Here is a 22,342-nt window from a genome sequence, read left to right as displayed (position 1 = left end):
TGTGGGCCCTCGCACCACAGCAGTGGAACATGAGGTGCAGTCCCCTGGGGCAGCCTCAACACTGCAGAGCTCCCAGTCTGCCCTTCAGTGGCAGGGGAGGAAGAGTCAATTGCTTCAGCTTTCTGCAGCTCAGGGCTGAGGTGGCGGGAGGTAATGTTAAGGAGGTAGGAAGTGACATGTCCACGGTTTGGGGCCCAGGTAATGATGTAAGACAGTGCCCAAGCCCCTGCCAGGGGGAGGACCCCGGAGCAGGGCCCTGAGCACTGAGACAGAGACGTGTTTGAAGTCATTTTAAAAGTGTTCATACGTGTGAGCTGCTTACATTGTGGAGTAGACACAGGGATTCCAGACAAGGGGGGCCGAAGGTGCACAGGAGCTCAGACCACTGTTTCCAGAGCCTAGGGTGGCTGCTCTGACCAGGGCCCTGGGGCAGTGGCACCCACAGGCTGCAGCGACCCCTCAGGACTAGGCTCCTTCATCACAAGGTCGGCCTGGCTCTCTCTCTAGAAGGAGGGTGTGTGTGGAGCCCACGCCAGTCTCCCCGACGGCCTCCCCCACATCCATTCACACAGTCCCTGGGCCCTGCACAGGCAGCTCAGCATGGAGGGAGCACACACTATCCTTGGGGCATTTCTGAGAAGGGCACATCCCCTGGGCCTTGTGTCTCCCCAGGTGAGTTAGCTCTGCCGAGCCTGCCAGGCAGGTGGGGATGCCTGGCCCTGTGCTGGCCTGTTTGGTGCCCAGCTGGCAGGCTCCATCCTGACTGAGCAGGTGCTAAAGTACCACAGGAAGGTGCAGGGTCTTCTGAACTTCTGAAATTAAAAGCATTCTGGATGGGTGTGTCTGAAGTGTCTAAATCATCACAGGATGGCTGGAGAGCAGGGGGCATTTCTGTGCTGGTCCTAAGCCTGTTAGCAGAGAAAGCCACATTGTGAGTGGCCCAACCCGGTGCCGAGGCTGGACCCACTGGGCTCCCATGTCAGCACCCTGATTTGCAGTGATGTTTCAACAATGGCCCTGTCCTCAGGACAGCTGAGTCTATTTTCCCGTTCATGGCTATGAATGAATTGTTTTTAATTTTGTGTATTTGAACGCCATTTTCAATTGTGTCAGAAACATGCCTTGAGATATTTCGTATTAAACTGTGAATTCAGTCTTCAAATATAACAGCCTTCATTTCCACACTCATTAAAGCTGATGGTGCGACTCTGCCTGTCAAGGCCTTCCTCAGTTTGTGGGGTTGGGACCTGCTGTCCACAGCACACTGGCTGTGGTCCTCTGGCCGGGCATCAAGTTAGGATGGACACTGCCCTGAGCCTCGTGAAGCAGAGCCCTCCACACCTGTGGTCCTCCAGAACACGGTGCTGGGCCTTGAACGTGGCTTCTAATCTGACAGTATTTCCCAGCTTGTGTGGTTTCTCGACTCCCCACTCTGTAGTGTTTGACCCCTGCCTGTGGCCTTATCTCCCGGGGAGGCTGGAGGGTGGAGGAAGAGGCAGAAAGGAGGCGCCCCTAACCTGGAGCTTGCTCGCAGAGTTGTTACATGTGTGGAGAGCAGGCTGTGGCTGTGCTTCTAGGAGCACTGCCTATTAGAAGGGTGGGAGGGCGTGTGGTGTGTCCAGCAGGTGCCTCTCATGCAAGCCTGTTGGGGAGAGAAGCTGGGCAGAAGGGTGGGCATGGGTTATGGTGTATAGACTCTCCAATTCTGTGTTCCCAGATGGGCTCCTCCCGGAGGCAGCAATGGGAACCTGTGGGTGGGAAAAGGGAAGGGGAAGGCCTGCGGTGCATGGCTGGGCCTGTCCTAGTTGGCTGTGGCTCTGCTCATTTACTCTTTCAACCAGCATTCCTCAGATGCTACCTGTGTGCTGGGCTGGGATGCTTAGGTGGCTCCTCATAGGCCAAACGCAGTGGGGTGACAGCAGCTACCTGGTCCCCTCACTGTGGGGCCTCATCAGATGCTGATGTGCAGGGGTGGGGGTAGCCCTGTGGCCGTGTCTGGCTCTGTGTCCAGGGCCTTTGGACCCTCTCCATGCTGTGTGAGGTATTTCCAGCACAGTGGCCAGGGGAGGGGCCCCAGGCAGTGCAGGGACACAGCCCACTGAGAGGCCTTCGCCTATTAGTTTCTGGAAAGTGGTTGCTGTGCTGCTCTGGGCCCTTCCCACTGGCCCCGGAGTGTGAGGGCAAAGCAGGACATGAAGTCCCTTTTCCCAGATGCCACATGCCCCCATGGGTGGGGATTGGCCTGTGCAGGGCAAAAAGTAGCCCATGGGACGTCACTGGGCTTGGGGGATGGTAGGGCCTGGAGATGGGAGAGCCCTGGCAAGAAGGGCTCCCACGTAGAGGGAGACACAGGACAGAAGAGGCAGAGGGGGACCTAGGGCTGCAGCAGGGCAGCAGCTCTGGGTGGGCGCTGTGGGAGATACGGTGGCTGGTAGCACGAGGCTGTCAGGGGAGCCTGTGCTGGGCGGGAGTGATGGCCTTCTACCAGCATGGCCTTCAGAATCCAGTAGTTTTCTGTGTGCACTTGAAGACAGGCCTGGAGCCTGGGCAAGGGGGGAGACCGAGAGAGCCCACAGCTCCCTCCCTGTCCTCCACCCTGCCAAGGGCTGGAGACCATCTGGGATCTCAAGAGTGAACACAGCACAGTGGGGTCTCTCCCTAGGCTACTGCGGGAGCCGCTGAGTGGACTCACAGTCACCCTATGATGCCTGTTCTCTGCAGACCATGTAAGTCACAGGAGCCCATGTTGATTTGCTGCGATAGTGGGAGTGTGGCTGAGGCTGTGCTCACTGCACTGGGAGAATTAGACTCTGGCACACGAGGCTGTGTGTGCAGGTAGGGCGAGCTCAGGAAGCAGCCCTGGGCAGCAAACTTTAAAAGACTCAGAAATAGTCCTCTAATGCTAGACTTGGTGCCCCTGTGCCTCGGGCAGTTGCTTCTGGGCAGGTGTTGTGTTTCCTGCGCTGAATGACAGTTTTGCTCCCTGCATGATGTTTTTAGGAAGCAGTTGCCAGACCCACACAGCTGTCTGTCGTCCTTGCCCCACTGTGGTGGCTGTTCATCAGCTGTGTCTCATCAGCAGGAACTGACAGTCAGACCTAAATTCCACCGTATGACATCATGACCTTCCCTGCTTAAAAGTCCCAGAGTATAAAACAAGGGTGCTGAGTATGTAGTGGTGAGGTAAGAACTGGGTTTCAATTTAAGCAGGGAAAGTGTTACAGACAAAATTCAGGTTGGCCAGTGGGCCATGTCACTAGGCAGAGCCAGCAAAGTGATGCTGGGCTGCCTGTCACTGTCAGCTGGGTGGGTAAACACAGGTATGCTATGAAACTCTGTGGGTAACTGCCGTTCTGGCTGTTCTGTCACATTTTCAGGTTTCTTTCAGCTTGTGTCACTGTGCAGGGATGTGCCCACTGATGGGCAGGTAGTGCTCCCCCAGGTGCCACAGGACCTCTAAGTGCATGCTGTTTGGGACCTGGGGGGAACTGAGCTGGGAATACTTAGGCCCAGGACCCATTAAGCGCCAGAAGACAGGAGGCATGGGTGGAGGGGTCCTGGTAGGGACAAGGGCTATTAAGGTCTGGGTGCCTACCCTTAGCTGTGTTGTCCCATAGCCAGACAGACTAGCACAGAGAGGTGGGAAGATTCCCCCCAAAGAACCTGGGGAGCTGGAATGCCCAGGAGTGAAGATCTGGATACCAACACCTAACCTGGCCCTGGTTTGGTACTGTGACAGCATGATGTGGGGAAATTGGGAATCCTGAACCCCTCAAGAGAAAAACTTTTAAGAGTGAAATAGAGCTTAAGAGTTTAACTGAGTATTTTTGATAGATTTATCAATGATCAAATGACGATAAGTGTCTGGGTTCACTTCTTGGTCTTCAATTCTGTTCCATACATCCACCTCTCTATTTTTATGCCAGTACCATGCTGTTTTGATCACTATTGATTTATAGTATAGTCTGAAGTCTGGTAGCGTGATTCCTCCTGATTTGTTTTTATTTCTGAGTAATGTCTTGGCTATTCGAGGTTGTTTTTCTGTTTCCATATAAAACGAAGTACTAATTTTTCCAGGTCTTTAAAGTATGACAGAGGTATTTTAATAGGGGTTGCATCAAATCTGTAGATTGCTTTAGGTAGTATATACATTTTAATAATGTTGATTCTTCCCAGCCATGAGCATGGTATAGTTTTCCATTTTTTAACATCTTCAGCTATTTCTTTTCTCAGAGTTTCATAGTTCTCTTGATAGAGATCTTTCACGTCCTTAGTTAGATACACTCCCAGATATTTCATCTTCTTTGGCACCATTGTAAAGGGAATTAATCATTAGAGAAATGCAAACCCAAACTACTTTGAGATACCATGTAACTCCAGTAAGAGTAGCCCACATCACAAAATCCCAAAACTACAGATGTTGGCGTGGATGTGGAGAAAAGGGAACACTTCTGTACTGCTGGTGGGAATGCAAGCTAGTACGTTCCTTTTGGAAGGAAGTTTGGAGAACACTCAGGGACCTAAATGTAGACCTGCCATTTGGCCCTGAAATTCCTCTTCTAGGTGTATATCCAAAGGACCAAAACTTATTTGTCAATAAAGATAGTTGCACCAGATTGTTCATTGCAGCTCAATTCATAATTGCCAAGTCGTGGAAGTAGCCCAAGTGCCCATTGACCCATGAATGGATTAATAAATTGTGGTATCTGTATACCATGGAATACTATGCAGCATTAAAAAAAATGGAGACTTTACCTCTTTTATGTTTATATGGATGCAGCTGGAAAATATTCTTCTTAGTAAAGTATCTCAGGAATGAAATAAAAAATCCAATGTACTCAGTACTACTGTGAAACCAATTTATAGTCACTCACACTTTCATATGAAAAATGAAACACAACTATAGCCTAGGATGAAGGAGGGAAGGGAAGGGAGAGGGGAAGGGGGGGTTGATAGAGGGAGAGTTAGTAGGGGGACCACACCTATGGAGCCCATTGCAAGTACAAGTTGGATCTATCAGGTGTAGAACACAAATGTCTTAATGCCGTAATTGGGTAAATGAGGTGAAGGCTATGTTGATTAGTAGGATGTAAGCACTCCAATTTGTACAAATAATCAACACATTGAATCCCATAATGGCATAAATGTATTCATGATCTATGTACAAATGACTTAATAAAATAAATAAATAAAAGCATTTAACTGAGTAAAGAAACAGTAGTTTAGTTTTAGTATTTTAATTGGTTTTTAATAAGAGTAAAATTATTGACTAATAACAAGTCTGTGCAATTTTTGTAGAAAACTGGTTTGAGGAAACAGTGAGTGTAATTGGCCTGTTAAAAGTTTAAATGGCCCAGGTGCATTGACATGTAAATGTCTGTGTGCACCCATAGCACACAAGGCCTGGCAGGTTATCATCCAGCCTGGAGGCTGTAACTCTCCCTGTAAATTGAAAAGGCTCCAGCCCTGGAGAGCTGGAACATAGAAACTTTGGGAGAGAGGTGGGTGTTATAAGTCACTGGGAACAGTGTTGTAACCAAACCCACACAAGCAGAGGAAGGACCTCTGGGGCAGAGATGAGGGGAAGGACTTCTTTTTCTTTCTAGCTTTTAATGTGGACACTGACATCAGCTAGTTTGTCCCACAGGGAAACAAGAGGCCTGTCAGTACCTCTGGACCTCTAAGGAGTGAGGCTGACTAAACAGTTACAGACACATTTTGTTTGTCTTAAAGTTATGTTCCTTGCTTTTCAGCAATATATGGACTAAATATAGTTAAGTATCAATTAAGGAAGAGGAGGATTTATATAATTATTAATACATGACACAAATAGTCTACAAGTTGATCTTTGTTCAGTTTTCTATTAACTCACAGACCATCCCACCTAAAATTAACATTGTAATAACTCAGTAAAAGCTGAGTGGTCAAAGGACAGGGCCTCCCATTGTATTCTCACCACAGTTAATGGGAGACCCCTGGACCCACCTTTGAACTGCCTTTATTTTCCCCATTCGGTTGATTGCACTTTGACAGGTAGCCATGATCCTGACAAGGGGCTGGTCAAGAATGGTCAGTAGCAGCTGGACAGAATCCTGCAGTGTTAGTCAAGCAGTAACGAGTTAATGGGCCTATCACAAACCCAGGCCACATGGGAGTTCAGAAACCATCCTGTGGATGTGGTTGGAGGAGGATGGCTGTTTGCAAGTGTGCGTGCACACATGCGCACAGTGTGTGTGAGTACATGTGCATGTGCATGTGTATATGTGCAGCACATGAGTGTGCACAGTTCGTGTTGTGTATACACACATCCATGCACTGTGCACATCTGCATGTGAGTGCACGTGTGTGCTGTGTGCAGCATGTCATATGCATGAGTGCACATGTATAGTGCATGGATGTGTGAATGTGAACATTTGTGTGCACACGTAGGTATACTGTGTGTGCAGTGGGTGCACACAGACATGTAATATGTTTGTGTGTGTATACATGTAAAAGTATGTGCATGTCCACACGTGCGTACACTGGTGTATGTTTAGATCAGGAAAGCAGGAGAATGGGAGGAGGAGGGAACCTGGGAGCCCTTAGACTTATGGAGATCAATTTGGCTTTGTAGGTGTGACTGTAAACATTCTCCACTACTGTGGGAGAGGGTAGGAATCCTTGGTACTCTAGAGACTATGGACATCCCAGTGTTGTAGCCCGTAATGTCTGGAAGACAAGAGATGGCTGCAGTTCCTCCTGTCATCACAGCCATCATAGGAGGACAGTGCGGCACCCCTGGCTTCTGGGCCAAGCAAAGTCCCTAGATTTCTCTCTCTCTAGCAGTAAATATGTATAAAATTATCTTCTGAAATAATAGTAAACCCCCAAACCAATTATCTTCTGAAATAGTAGTAAACCCCAATGGGTATTCAAAATGGAGCGGACATAAGTTACCTGAAACACCTCTAGAACTGAGGTCTAGTTCTAAAGGGTATCTCATGGATGCCCCATCTCCAGAACATGAGCTCTAGTTCTGATTTTCCATCTCTAGGTCCTGTAACTCTAGTTCTGAGGGATGTCTCCTGGGTGTCCATTTCTAGATCTTTAGCTCTAGTTCTGAGGGGTGTCTCCTAGATATTTATCTCTAGAACCTGGGGCTCTAGTTCTGAAGGGTGTCTCCTGGGTGCCCATGAGGAGGAGGTTCTACCTCATTTTCCATAAAGCCATTGTGTCCTGATGGCCTGGATCTTCCAGACAGGAGTTTATGAGCCTGCTCCAGGAGAGCCTGAAGTCCATCTTGCTGTTCTGTCTTCTGGATACCCATGTTCTGGCTCAGGACAGGCTGCCAGAGTTCCCCAACTTCCAAGCCTCTGTGTGTAACTGGTCCGGGAGCCCTCTGTGCCCTCCACCAGTGGGAAGTCAGAAGCTGCCCCAGGATGGGGGCTTGGTTTGCGGAGAAGTGGCTGGCCTCCGAGGCCCTCTGAGGGGTACTACCCATCTTCGGGTGTTGGCCCAGATCTTCTGGGACCTGTACTTGTCCCTGTGTGTTTGCCAATCCTGGCTCTGCCGCCTGCCCCAACCTGCCTGTGCCACTGCCCTCCCCCTTCACCATGTCTCCTGGTCCAGTGGGACAGAGCCCCAGTGCCCTCTGCATGGCCCCTGCTGCTAAGACCAAGGTGGAGTAACTGGCCATGGCGCCAGGCCTCTCTGGGTCACAGTGCAACCTTCTCAGGTGGTGTGTATCTCCATTGTTTCCAGACCAACAGATGACACTCTCATGGCCAAGTATGCCCTGGAGTGGGCTCGTCACATGCCCTCCTATGGCCCCTCTGTGGGTGCCCCTGCTGGCAGACCCCCTCCAGGCAAGACTGGGCTTTCTCTCATGGCTGCAGGCCACAGGTTTCTCAGACTGCTCTTCCCCTGGGTCTGGGAGGAGCCACGTGTCTGCCAGGCTGCCTCGGCTATGAGGTGCGATGTGGGACTCTAGGGAAATGCTGTCCCAAGACTGGGGGGTCTTGTCATCTTCTTGTCCAGGAAGGGCCAGGCAATACTTTCTTTGTGTTTATGTGTGTGTGTGTGTGTCACTGGGACAAGGGTTTTCACCTTATAGACGTTGGCATGTTTGTTGGGTGAAATGGCATGGCTATTCTTGTTTTTGTGTTGGGTGTTATGGGAGAACAGTCTGAGTTCTGTAGCCCCTCCAGGCTTTTTCAAATAGACTCTTTTGCTAGGACTTCAGAAAAAGTTGTATGTAGTTCTGTCGTGGTTCTCCTAATCATGATTTATGAATGTATGCATTACTATACCTTAGTGACAAATTATTTATAAAGCAAAGTTTTGTGTATAGAATCTTATTTCCCCATGGAATTGTTTAAAACAGTTTGAGCTGTGTGCTGAGAAGGCAATCTTACAGGCACAGATATGAAACCCTTTGTCAGGCCAGTGGTTGATTTAGGACGGCAGCCCAGGGCAACATCTTAGCTTGAGTGTTTCCAACATTAATTTGCTTTACTTTGAGTTGTTTTAGCCTGTTGGTGACTGCACTGATGAACCCTCCAAACTCTGCAGAGTGTGGACGAGGGACATTGTGTCCATTAGGCATGCAGTGCTCTAATTCTCATGTGCAGAATACGCAACACTTATGAGCACACACACTCATGTGAACACACACCCAGGCACACTAACATGTGCACACAGAGATGCACATGCACACACAGGCACATATGTGCACACATGTCCACACACAGGCACACACTGCACATGTGCATGTGCACACACACCGGCACACGCACACGTACATACAGGCACACAAACATGCACACTGGCAGACACATGCACACAAATGTGTACACAGGCACACAAATGTGCAGACAGGCACACCCAGAAACACCACATGCAGACAGATACACACAGGTACACAAACATGCAGACAGGTACACACACAAACACAAACATGCACACACAGAAACATAAATGTACACATAGGCACACACAGACACACAAACATACACACAGGCACACACAGCCACACAAACATACACATAGGCACACTCAAGCACACAGCCCATTAGGGCTGTGGCTCCTGATGCAGGAAGGCAGTGTCCCTGCTCAGTCCCAGCAGGTGGCCTCTGCCTGGACTCTTTGTCTGCAGGAGGCTGGCCCAGAAGCTGACCCAGGCTCCACCCTGCTTGGCACGCAGCCTTGGGTTTCTCTTGTGCTATGACTTGAGGCATTCTTGTGGGGAAGGTCCTCCTCAATACGCTTGAGTGAAATCTCGCCTTTGGTGGTCTCTTTGGGGAATCATCATGGTGTCCCTTCGAGCCTCTGGGGTCCCCTGGTGAGGAGTTTTTGGGTCCCCTGGTGAGTGGCCATCTCATCGCATTGTGTGTCGTCAGCAGCTTGCTGTGGGCACCCGTCCTGACAGAGCTGCCGGCTCTTCCTCAGAGTTCAGCACTTTGGGGTCTGTCCTGCTCTCTGCAGCCAGAGGTGCTGGAAGCTGGGTGTCTGCAGGCAGGTTAGCAGGAGGCTCCTGGTCAGGTGATCCGTGCTTTGGAGAGACTTGGCCCTTGTGTGCCCTGGCAAGCCACACAGAGGTGAGGGCAGGATGTGGCTCCTGGTGCCAGGTCCCTCTGGAGCACACTCCGTCCACCAATACACGGGTAAAATTCAGTGGCAGCATGCGCAGCTCTGTTGAGCTGTAAAGCCCCACCTCCTGAGCCGTCTGCGTGGTGACACCTGCACTCCCTAGAGGCATGGGGTGGTTTTGTTTTCCTCCAAGTAACTGGAACAGGAAGTTTGCACACATAGTAGGTGTGAGCTGCCATGAGCACTGTGACCCTTGTGGTACAGTTGAGGGGAGACAGGCAGTGTGCAGGCCGGGGTGCCCTGCGGCTGGTGGGTCCCACCTACTTAGTGTAGGGGAGTTCTGGGCCCTGCACATAGCAGTGCCAGGGTTACCATGGCAATTGCAGAGCAGACTATCTTGGCAAATGACAGAGGGACCTTCATGTCACGACCATCACGTCAGTGAAATGGGAGCATTATGCCAGAGGAGCAGGTGGCCAGACCCCGATGCCCAGAGGGGCTTTACCGTGACCCCTGAGCCCTGGGCTCTGGTCTTCCTGTGGTTTGTGTCTCCTCAATTTGTTCCTGGGGAGCTCATTCTGTGCAAATGACTATGGGTCCTGCTTGTGTATTTCAGACAACAAAATGGAGGTTTTGCATCGTTTAGCTTGGAGGTTAAGTCTGAGTTTTCATGATTCACACTCCTTTGCTTACTGGAAGTACCCTGGGCTTTGTGCATGTCACGCACCCCACATAGGTGGGTTTCAGAGTAGGGCCACGCCCCAAAGGCTCTTCTTCCAGGGGTCTCAGAGGGAAGGTTAGATAATTCTGTCCTTCCGTTCTCTTAGAAACGAGCAGGTTGTTGCCGTCATCGCGTAGCCTCAAGCATCTGTGAAGTGTCAGGGCCCTGCCGCCCTTTCTCTGTGTCAGCGTTTCCTTTTGGCCCAGATGTGGAATTGACTCCAAAATTTTTTTTTTATGCTATTTCCATCAAGATTTCAATAGAGCTTTAATCTCTGTACTTGTTATAAGCAAGTAAGAAATGTGCTCAATTCACTGTCAAAGATCTCAAATTTTTTCTATTAGGAAATTTGCCCATCAGCACTTTAAGAATGAGTGAATTGTTGATTTTTTCCCCCTAACAGCCAGCAAAGCAACAGAAATTCTCTCTCGTAACAACATAGCTAAGGAAGGCAAATGTATAACTTGTCAAAGTGATATAAAATAATGTTAAACAGTAGTGTGGTAGTGCTAAACATCAGGTGATATCAGTTCCAAAGAAAGTATCAAGACTCTGGCTTGGAAGTCACATGTGTTTTGTGTCAGATCGAAAAGCAAATGGGATGAGGAACCGTAAGAATTCACTTTGAGATTCAACATAGAAAACAAACTTCTCTTTTTACAATTACTGTTCTTCTCGTAAGACTCTTTCTCTTGCTCTCTGGGGGTGTGTGAGAGTTTGGGTTAAGAGAGATGGGAGGATGCTGGGGAAGTCCATCCATTGCTTCATGTGACTTCTGAATTGTTTTGGTATTATGAGGTCTGACAATTAAGTTTGTGAACCTGCCACTGTGTGCTTACCTCGGCAGCACTGTGCAAATACTTGGTGAGGTCTCATAGCCTTGGGGTATCAGCATCTCACAGCTGTGTTCATGTCATTGTAGGGTGGGGTCATGCTGAGTGGCGTTCATTATTGTTGGGTGTTTTGTGTGCCATTGCGAGAAAGTTGGAGCTTGAACTAGAGCAAGGAACAAACATTAAATTTCTTTTTAAATTTGGCAGGAGTGGAAATGAAATCAGGGACATATTAGTCCAAGTTTATGGGGATAATGCCATAAAGAAAATAGGAGTATGTATATGGGTTAAATGTTTTTCTGAGGGGAGAGAAGGCATCACTGATGAAGCAAGGTCAGGGCAGATAGAAACAAGGGGAACTGATGAAAACGTTGTAAAAATTTGCCAAATTGTGCATCAAAATCATTGGCTGACTGTGAGACGCCCAGCAGACCAAGTGAACATCCACAAGGAAACAGGGAAACCTCAACTGAAAATCTTGGCTTGAGAAAGGTGTGTGCAAAAATGGTCCCCAAGGAGCTCACTGGGAATAAAAGCAAAGGTGAGTCAAAGTTTGCCGAATCTTCTGGAGAGGGAGGATGATGTTTGGGCCAAGTTATCACTGCGGATGAGACTTGAGCGCACCAATAGGACCCTGAAACAAAGCAACAAAGTGCACCATGGAAGGCAGCTGGTTCTCCATGACCAAAAAGTCCCATCAGTCCAAATCAAGAGTCAAAACATGGTTGCTAAGTTTTTTTGCTATCAGAGGGATTGTTCATTATGAATTTGTACCAGTTGGATGAACAGTTAACCTAAGTTTACTATTTCAAGGTACTGAAAAGGCTGCATGAAAAAGTTAGATGAAAACGACTTCAACTTTTCACCAATAACTCGCGGCTCTTGCATCACAACAATGCAGCAGCTCACACAGCACTGTCTGTGAGGGAGTTTTTAGCCAGTCAACATATAACTGTATTGGAACACCCTCCTTAATCATATGATCTGGCCCTCAATGACTTTTTTTTACTCAAAGTTAAAGGAAAAATTGAAAGAAAGACATTTTGATGACATTCAGAACATGAAGGATAAAGCTTTGATGGCCATTCCAGAAAAAGAGTTCCAAAATTGCTTTGAAGAGTGGACTAGGCAGTGGCATTGTGCATAATTTTCCAAGGGGTAGTATTTGGGAGATGACCATAACAATATTCAGCAATGGGGTACAAAGCACCTTTTCTAGGATGAGTTTGCAAACTTAATTGTCAGGCCTTAATTTTTTGCAATACACCTATATTATGCTCTGAATGTAAAAAAAAAAGCGTGTGTTCATTTGAAAGAATCTGGAAAATATGAAAAGGTAGGAATAAGATAAAATAGACCTTGATGCCTCCCAGATATGTGTAGGTGGCGACCATACCACGGACCCCAGTGGGGAGCCTGTTGTCCACCTTATCTCAATGGTTTGTGCATTTACTTTGCTGTAGTATTTTTATAGACACTTCAGGGACCACAGAACATTTTGAGTTGACTTATAGTCCTCCATTCAACAATTCATCTATTACATTTGACTTCTGTAAGTAATACATCATAAATGCATATGAGTATTAAGCTTGGGAGGTGTGTGATACACACAGGTGCGTGCCACACACAAATACAAACACACACTCGGTATGGGAGGGTCTGGCTATGTCTGGGTCACTGGGTAATGTGTTTGTTGAATTTGTGAATGAGTGAATGCCACCTGGTAGTGATGCTGGGGGTGTCTGTGGGTGGGGGCGGGGGTGTCTTCTGGTCCCAAAGCCAAAAGGGCCAAAGAAAACTCTTTCCCCTCTGTTTGCTGCATTGACATCCCAGCCTGCAGGCTCCCAGGCCAACCTGACTTCCAAGAAATGGTGTGTGATATATGTGGTGTGTGGTATGCACATGTGTGATGTGTATACTGTGTGGTGTGTGCACATGTGTGGTGTGTGTACTATGTGGTGTGTGCAGATGTGTGGTGTATGTAGTATGCACATGTGTAGTGTGTGCATTGTGTGGTGTGTGCAGTGTGTAGTATGCAGATGTGTGGTGTATGTAGTATGCAATGTGTAGTGTGTGCACTGTATGGTATGCACACGTGTGGTGTGTACATATGTGTCATGTGTGCACTGTGTGGTGTGTGCACTATGGTGTGTAGTGTATAGTAAGCACGTGTGGTGTGGGCACTGTGCTGTGTGTGTAGTGTGTGCAGTGTGTAGTATGCACATATGTGGTGTGTGCACTGTGTAGTATGCACATGTGTGGTGTGTGCATTGTAGTGTGAGCACTGTGTGGTGTGTGCACATCTGTGGTGTGTGCAGTGTGTAGTATGCACATGTGTGGTGTGTGCACTGTGAGGTATGTGCAGTGTGTAGTATGCATATGTGTGGTATGTGCACCTTGTGGTGTGTGCAGTGTGATGTGAGCACTATGTGGTGTGTTCACTGGTGTGTGCACTGTGGTGTAAGCAGTGTGTAGTGTGTGCACTGTGTGGTGTGTGCAGTTTGTAGTATGCACATGTGTGGTGTGTGCACTATGCTGTGTGTACTGTGTGGTGTGTGCAGTATGTAGTATGCACATGTGTAGTGTGTGCACTGTGTGGTGTGTGCACTGTGTAGTATGCAGATGTGTGATGTGTCCACTGTGGTGTGTGCACTGTGTGGTGTGTGCACATGTGTAGTGTGTTCACTGTGCTGTGTGCACTGTGGGGTGTGTGCAGTATGTAGTAAGCATGTGTGGTGTGTGCACTGTGTGGTGTGTGCAGTGTGTAGTATGCACATGTGTGGTGTGTGCAGTGTGTGATGTTTGTGCATGTGTGTGTTCTGGTTCTTGTTCAGTCTTACACGGTGTTTTGAAAAGTTTGAACTGATTGAAAATATTTTAACATTTGCATTCAAATAAAAACACTTCTCTGATTCTCTGAAGTGAGGGAGACACCTGGCTCCCCCGCCTTCATCCCCTCTGCAGAGCCTGCCCCCCGGCCAGGGACACCACTGATGCTCCCCGAGGGCACCAGGACTTACAGCTGCCATCCTATTGCTCGTTTCCTGGTTGTTGTATAACTCCTCTTTTTCTTTTTTCCTTTCTTTGTACTTAAGTGATTTCCTGTGGTAGCATGTTTGAATTCTTTGCTTTTTATTTAAAATGTAACTAATATAGATTTTTGCTTTGTGGTTACCATGAGGCTTACAGAGATATCACAAAGATCTAACAAGTTATTTTAAAGAGATGACAACTTACCTTAGATCACAAAGAATACAAACAGAGGGGGAAGCAGAAAGAGGGACGGAGGGAGAGGGTGGGGCCTTGGTGTGTGTCACACTTTATGGGGGCAAAACATGATTGCAAGAGGGACTTTACCTAACAATTGCAATCAGTGTAACCTGGCTTATTGTACCCTCAATGAATCCCCAACAATAAAAAAAGAAAAAAAAAAAGAATACAAACAGAAAAAATGAAACAAAATCCTGTATACTTTAACTCTCCCCCCAATTTTGACTCGTCTCAGTTTACATATTTTATACTACCTCTCTCTCTGTTTCTCTCTTTTTGAGACAGAGTCTCACTCTGTTGCCCAGGCTGGAGTACAGTGGCCTTATCATAGCTCACTGTAGCCTCGAATTCCTGGGCTCAAGCGATCCTTCTGCCTCAGCCTCTTAAGTAGCTGGGACTGCAGGTATACACCAGCATGGGCAGCTAGTTTTTCTTTTTTGCTCTTGCTCAAGCCAGTCTTGAACTCCTGGCCTCAAGAGACCCTCTCAACTCTATTTGGTACTCTCTGACCTTCCTGCACCAGGATATTTACATCTTTCTCATATTTGAGGAAGTTTTCTGTTCTTTTTTCTCTGAACAGGCTTCCTACTCAGTGATTTTACTCAGTTTCCTCTTAAACATTTGTAATTCTTAGATTTGGTCTTTTGAGGCAGTTTTCTATTTCTTATAGGTGATCTTCATTCTTCTTCTTTTTTCTTTCCCCCCTCTGTGTATTTTAAAGTAGCTTTTCCTTCATGCCCACTGACGCTTTCCTCTACCTGATCTGTTCTTCTGTTGAGAAAGTTTCAGTTCAGAAAATGTATTCCAATTACTTTTCTTCATTGTTTCAATCTCTTTAAATTTCTCTGATTCATTTCTGAATTGCCTTTTTGTTTATCTATGAGATCACCGAGTTTCTTTAATGCTGCAATTTTGTCTTCGTGGTCAGCAACCTCACAGGGCCCATCTCCTGGGGTTCGTCCCTGGCCTCTGCTGACCATGTGAGAGGCTGTGGCTCTGTTTGCTGTTGCTTCTCATGGATGTGCACCTATGTCAGTGGTTTTAACCTGTGTGCCATGAAAAATTTTTAATATCATTAATTGAATTATTTTTGAAAGAAGTTCAAGGCACAGTAGAATGTTCTTTACTCTTTTCATGATTTTTGATCACCATGCTTTAAATGAGCCACAGAAGTTTAACTATAGGTTCAAGTGTACAGTGAGATAAAAAGGTTGAAAAACAGTGATCTATATCTTTGCATCAAAAGATTAATTTTTTAAGTCTTCTCTGTCTGGGTTCTTTGGGTTTTTATCGGCCGTGTTTTCCTACAGGTTCTTTGGGGGGGTTTTTTGTTTTTTAAATTTATTTATTATTAAATTATAGCTGTGTAGAGAAATGTAAATCAAAACTACTTTGAGATATCATCTAACTCCAGTAAGATTAGCCCATATCACAAAATCCCTAGACCAGGGATGTTGGTGTGGATGTGGAGAAAAGGGAACACTTCTACACTGCTGGTGGGAATGCAAACTAATACCTTCCTTTTGGAAAGATGTTTGGAGAACACTTAGAGATCTAAAAATGGAAGACCTACAGGTTCTTTGTAATTTACCTGTTGATTTTTATCTTTTTCTACGTCTCTGCCTCCTTTTGGCACTAGGTGGTGCCTCAACCCCAGCTTCCCCTCAGCTCTGGCATCTGGTCCAAGGACTGCCCATCAGGGATGAGGGATGCCCGTGGGGATGTGCAGGCTGTGTGGGAAGGCTGGCTGGGGATACACCTCCCACACACGCTGCAGCATCTACTCTCCTTTGGGGTCCCCTTCGGCCGAGTCCCAGAGTGTAGTTTCCAGGGCCGGGGATGGGATTCCCTCCTGTCACCTGTCTCTGGTGTCCCCAGGGGTACTTCTCCCTACAGGCACTTCCGATGTGTCCTGTGGGTTGAGATGGGGCAGGTCTCCTGCCAGGGAACCACAGTGGTGGGGAAACTGGCTGTCCACTTCCATCTCACTTTCTCCAGTGGAGGAACCGTGAGTGGGGGGGACGTTTTCTGCATCCATGGTGCCAAATGGGAGAAGAGCCGTGGCTATGACTGTCTGACTCTCTTACGGTTTGCTTGGAGATGTTCCATGTTCTTATGACCCTAGGTACTGTCTCATCCTATTTGAGTTCTCAAATATTGCTGGTGATAATCTCAGCTCTGTCTATATTTTTGGTTTTCTGTGGAGGGGAGTGAAGCCAGCTTGCTTCTGCACTGGTATTTTGGAACTGGAAGTCTCCCACACTAGACATTTCAAAACAAGTGCACTGGAATAAGAAATGTTTTCATATAAAATATTTCCTTTTGCCTTGGAAAGGAAATATTTTGGATCGTCCTTTGATAACCTAGCATAGGGCAATCCCTGAATATTCTCAGTAATGGTGAATACTTTCTCTTTGAAGGCAGGTGTGTGAGGAAATGGTGTCATGTTACTTGGTAGTAGGCTAGTGAACAAGTTATTTACATCCCAATCTATAAACAAGTTATCACGCTGTTTCCAATGAAGACATTTTCAAAGAGGCATATATAAAATATCCCAAACAATGGTATTACCTTTGAATGCCTGTTTTAAAAGTCTTGACTGTATGTTCCAGTATGATGTATAAATAAAGTCTTAACTACATTGTAACTCTGTTTTGAATTTTTCTGTGGACTCTGAACATGTGACTTACTATCATTGTGGGGCCTCCGTGCTGGTCCCCAACCATGCCTGGTGCACACCAGGTCACCCTCAGGGGAAGAGCTGTGGATGAAGGGACCCACCTGCCCCTTCAATCTGCTTCTGGCCGTCTTACAGAGATGTGTCTGTGCACAAAGCCTGTTGTCTTTCTGCTTGAGATTACCTACCACATTGTTACCTCTTTCCTAGGTGTGGTGGGGGATGCTGCACAGTCATCTTCTGTGAAGACGGTTCATTGCTTTTTAGTGTCACTTTATTTTTGTTTTTAAAAAACATAATCATGTATTTCCCATATAAAACTTGGATTGTGGCACCCCCCACGCCTCCTGCTCCCCAGAGTCCTCCCGTCCTCCCTCGGGGCCCTCTTCAGTCTCATTTCAACCCTAACTATGTTCTCATTTTGAAAACAGCTTCCCGTTTGCTGCCATCCCCTGGGTAAAATAAAATGCATGAACATTTCATTTCTGATTCTTGTCACTCTGATTTATCTCCCAGTGTTATCAGGGTTGAAGTAAATAACTCCTCTCCCTCACCCTTGGAGATAACTCTCTTCTCCCGGCTTCTCAGCGCTCGACCTTGGGCTGTCTTTCTTCATTTTTGATTTTGCTTCTCTGCTCAGCACCTCTTCCTCCTCACTTTTCTTGCCCACCCTCGTCATACCTGGTGGCTTCCCTTTTCTGGCTTCTCCTCTCATGCTCTCTCCCAGTGACCTCCCGCCCCCACATCTCCATCAGGGTGCACTCCTGGTGACAGGCGCCTGGCTTGGTGGTCAAGCGTCCCCAACTTCATCACACTCGCTCTGCCTGTCTGCTCCTCAGCCGGGCTCTGCCTCTGCCGGGCCTGTCACCTGGCTGTGGTATGTTTGGAGCTGCAAGCCATTAATAATCACGGAAGAGCTGTAGGGTTACAGCCAGAATTGAAAAAAATGAATTAGAGGAGAATAAATAGAGCAAAACAGGACAGACTTAAATGTGGGGTCCTGGGCAAGGGGCACTCCCAATGTCTTCCTGGGTCTCAGGGTAGGGCGCACCGCTCACTCTTGAAAGCCACTCTCTCAGCTCCTGGCGTGCAGCTGGTACTGTCGTTTCTGTGCCGTGTTTTGCCTTGGCTTATTTATTCATCGTGTGGATACACGGGCTCCCCGTGCTTTGAGCCCCTTCCCCGTATCTCACCTGCTTCCAACCTATGTGACGTCCTCCACCCGAGTTCAGCCTGCAGAAGAACAAACGTGTTCCCAACCCAGAAAGGTGCTGCACTTAAGGTTTTTTTAAATGCCACTCAGTCAATGTCTGTGTTTTCTTTGGTGTATATTTAGCCCATTTATATTTAATGCAATTATTAATAGTGCTAAAATCTCTCATTTTATTTTTGCTTCCTACTTGTTCTCTATTTTTTGTTTTTTTTCCCCTCACTTTCTGTGAGTCACTTTAACATTTTAAAAACCCATCTTAACTTATTTATAGTGTTTATAAGTGTATGTCCTGGATAGCTTTCAGTCATTGCTCTAGATACAATGTTAAGTATACATACTTTGCAGTTTGCTGGTTTTGTCATTATTACCAATTTAGATGAAGCATAGGAACTTTATCTTCCTTTATGACACTTTACTTGCCTCCCTCAGTTATAAGATAATTGTTCACAGATTTTCTCTACATGTGTTTGGGAGGACTTTAGGTCATGTCACTTGGCTCCCCTGTCAAACCTGAGACCCATGGGAAGACGCCTTGCCTGTGTTGTAGCTTCCTTTGTTCTTTCTCTCGTGATATTCAGAGGTTCCTTCTGCATTTTCTTTAAACTTGGAGATGCTGATTTAGTCAGTCTTCCAGAACTGGTCTTTTGGTGAGACTCATTTGTCCTTCATTTGAGAATGTCTGAGTTTTCTTTCATTCCTGAAGGATATTTTCAATGGGTGGATGGATGGATGGATTTGCAGGATTCTGCACTTGAAAAACATGCTGTTTCTTCGTGGCCTCCAAGTTTTCTGATGAGAAATCCACTATCATTTGAATTGTGTTTCCCTTGTACGTGTCATTTTTCTCTGGCTGCTGTCAGATTTTTTCTTTGTAAGTTTTCAGAATCTTAATCACTGCATGTCTTGGCAGAGATTTGGGTTTATTCTGTTTGGAATAAGCTCAGTTTCTTAAATTTTTAGATTTATGTTTCTTGCCAAAATTTAGAAAATTTTAGCCATTATTTCTCTTAGAACCTTTTCAGACCTGTCTTCTCTCTCCTCTCCTTTGAGACCCTCCTAACATGAAAAGTGGTCCCCATCATCCTTGAGATTTTTTTTTTTTTTTTGAGACAGAGCCTCAAGCTATCGCCCTGGGTAGAGTGCCATGGCATCATATCTCATAGCAGTCTCAAACTCTTGAGCTTAAGTAGTTCTCTTGCCTCAGCCTCCCAAGTAGCTGGGACTGCAGGCACCCACCATAATGCCTGGCTATTTTTTTGGTTGTAGTTGTCATTGTTTGGCAGGACTGGGCCAGATTCGAACCCATCAGCTCTGGTGAATATGGCTGGTGCCTTAGCCACTTGAGCTACAGGGGACGTCCTTTTTGTTCTTTTTTCTTTTAACTGTTTTCTGTCTGTTGTTGCAGTTGAGCAGCTCTGATTACTCTTTCTCCAGTTCACTGATTGTTTCCCCTGTCTCCCTGTCCTTCTATCATCTGCATTTTCTGAGCTGTTTATTCGTTCATTGTATTTTTGTTATAATATGTATTTCTATTTGGCTTTTATTTACATTTTTCATTTACCAAGACTTCATGTGTTTCCATTGTTTCAAGTGTGTTCATAATTGCTCACTGAAGCATTTGTCAGACAATCTGAGCATCTCTGCCCCCAGGGGTGGTGTCTGTGGACCCTCCTTTCTATTCAGTTTATGACCTTCCATGTTCTTGGTGTAACCAATGAGTTCCTATTGAGCCAGACATTTTTGTATTAGGTCATGAGACTCTGTATCTCATTTAGACCTTGCATCCTAACTGGCTTTTTATGAGGCTGCTTTGCCAGGGTAAGGGGTGGGGACACCTCCTTGTCATAGACAGGTGGAGGCAGAAGTCCATGCTACCTGAGGGTGGGTCTTCCCCTCCAGCCAAGTGCCAGACTCCAGCGGTCTCCTGACACTATGGGGGGTAGTTAGCCAGTGGAGAAGTTCTAGGTCTCCACTGGGCCTTCTCTGACCTTATCTCGTGGGGCTGGGAGTAACCCCATCACAGGTTGATGAAAGAGTACATGCAGCCCCTACATGGCCTCTCCTGGCTAGGTCTGCGGTGTTGGCTGGGGTCACGGTCTTTAGTCTAAAATGTGTCTTGTCTCTCTGAGGTGCTGCTCTCCTTGACCTTTGCCTAGAGAAAGGCAGCCTTGGTTGGGTTTATGTCTGCATCTTGTGTCTCTGGGTGGCTTCCTTCCCTCCACCTCGAGGGTGGGTGAGGCAGAGACAATCCAGGCAGCGCATGCCACCTCCTTTGCTCCAATTGTATCTGCCCTCCCAAGTCTTATGCTTGCTTTCTGTGTGCTCAGAGCTGCAGGCTTATTTCGGGCAAGGAATATGGGACCCTGTATCTTCTCCACCTTTCCGGAAGCCTTTTCTTTCTCCCAGGGTTTTCTCTCCTCCAGGATGTGCCTTAAGGAATGTCTATACCAGGGGTCCTCAAACTACAGCCCATGGGCCACATGAGGTGGCATGATTATATTTGTTCCCATTTTGTTTTTTTATTTCAAAATAAGATATGTGTGGTGTGCATAGGAATTTGTTCATATATATTTTTTAAAACTATAGTCCGGTCCTCCAACAGTCTGAAGGACAGTGAATTGGCCCCCTGTTTAAAAAGTTTGAGGACCCCTGACCCTCTGTTCTGTGCACTCCTTTGTTTTTTTGCATCCTAAACACTATACCTTTCCACTTCTAGGAAAGCCCAGAAGCCTGGCCTGGAGCAGAAGCCATCCCAGTGCTGCCCAGAGTGGCCTCCTTCTGTTCTGGAGGGGCTGGGCCCTTACCACAGACCCCAGGATTGACATAGCTCAGACTTTTGTGTCCTGTAGATGAGAAATACCGAATTTCAGTTATTTAAATATTAAAACTAAACTTTCTTCATGAGAATTTCACTTTGTGTTTGATTTCTATTTCTTGATAAATGTTGATATTGGGGACATCCTTTCAGTAATGGCATGGCTGAAATATACCTATTTTCTAAATCCACATCACTGGGTATTATGTTAACATTGCAAATGTGCTTTTGAATGAACATGCTCCTGGGAATGGAGCGATAAACAGACATTGCAGAGAGGGTGTCCTTAAGTTGCTCTGGCAGATGGAGTAGACTTGCTGGTTATGAAAACACTTAACCCTGAGTAAGGGCAACCATGACTGTGGGGCCTGGTGCTGCCTGCAGGAACCTGTTCTTTAAACCTTATGTGAAGGACAGAGCTGCTTAAAGCAAGTTGGGGACCATCCTGTTAGATGAATTTGGCCATCACCTTCCACTTTGGGTTATACCACCGAGTCTTGAGGTTTAGAAATATGCCAACTGTTTGAATCTTGCCATCTTTAAAATTAAAAAAATTTTACACTTGTGTTTGAAAAAAACACTCAAGTGTGTTCATAAAAATAGCCTATACGTACTGAATTCTTTCTTTAATTCCATCCAGAATACGTGTTCCTCAGTTAAGTTCTGGACTTCCTCAAACCATACACACATACACACACACATACACGCATGCACACACATGCACAGGCACAGCGCCATCCTGATTTGAAGATTTTGGTAATGTGTTTTTGTACCAGGCATAAAAATATATCTCTGTAATTACATGATATTTAGTGATTAGATAATTACGGATAATTACATGGGATAGTTCTGAGTGCTAAAGTGTTACCATAAGATCTAAAATGTACAAATTGCATAATAATTATTCTTGGGAGTTATTTGGTAATTCCGAGCATAATTATCATGTGATCCACAGTGCATGTAATTAATGCATAATCACATGGATTTTGCCTTCATAACTACTTCACCCTTGTTAGAAAGCTCTTTGTCATAACATTTGAGCATAAACATGATGTAATTGGCTTCCAGATACAGTGCAGTAAGCCCCTGGTAATTGCTTTCATAGTAACAATACCCCTCATTCCATTCCAAGTGTTGGCTGTTACACAAGATGGGTTAGGAAGAGCAAGTCGCCAAAGATGTGGTGGCCGGCAGGTGGAGTGGTGGGTGAGTGGGGGGTGAATGTGTATGTCCGGTGGGAGAGGGG

At 46.5% G+C, this 22,342-nt stretch overlaps 1 protein-coding gene across 4 annotated transcripts in view; it reads left to right on the top strand.

Annotated features, from left to right (window-relative positions):
* Nucleotides 1–22,342, top strand: part of PTPRN2 (protein tyrosine phosphatase receptor type N2) — an 834,764-nt gene that overhangs the window by 225,836 nt on the left and 586,586 nt on the right. The window lies entirely within an intron of this gene.

This window comes from Nycticebus coucang, chromosome 11, assembly GCF_027406575.1.
Source record: "Nycticebus coucang isolate mNycCou1 chromosome 11, mNycCou1.pri, whole genome shotgun sequence".
In the NCBI taxonomy this organism is placed as follows: domain Eukaryota; kingdom Metazoa; phylum Chordata; class Mammalia; order Primates; family Lorisidae; genus Nycticebus; species Nycticebus coucang.
The sequence above is the reverse complement of the archived record's forward strand: the minus strand, read 5'-3'. Positions and strand labels throughout refer to the sequence as shown.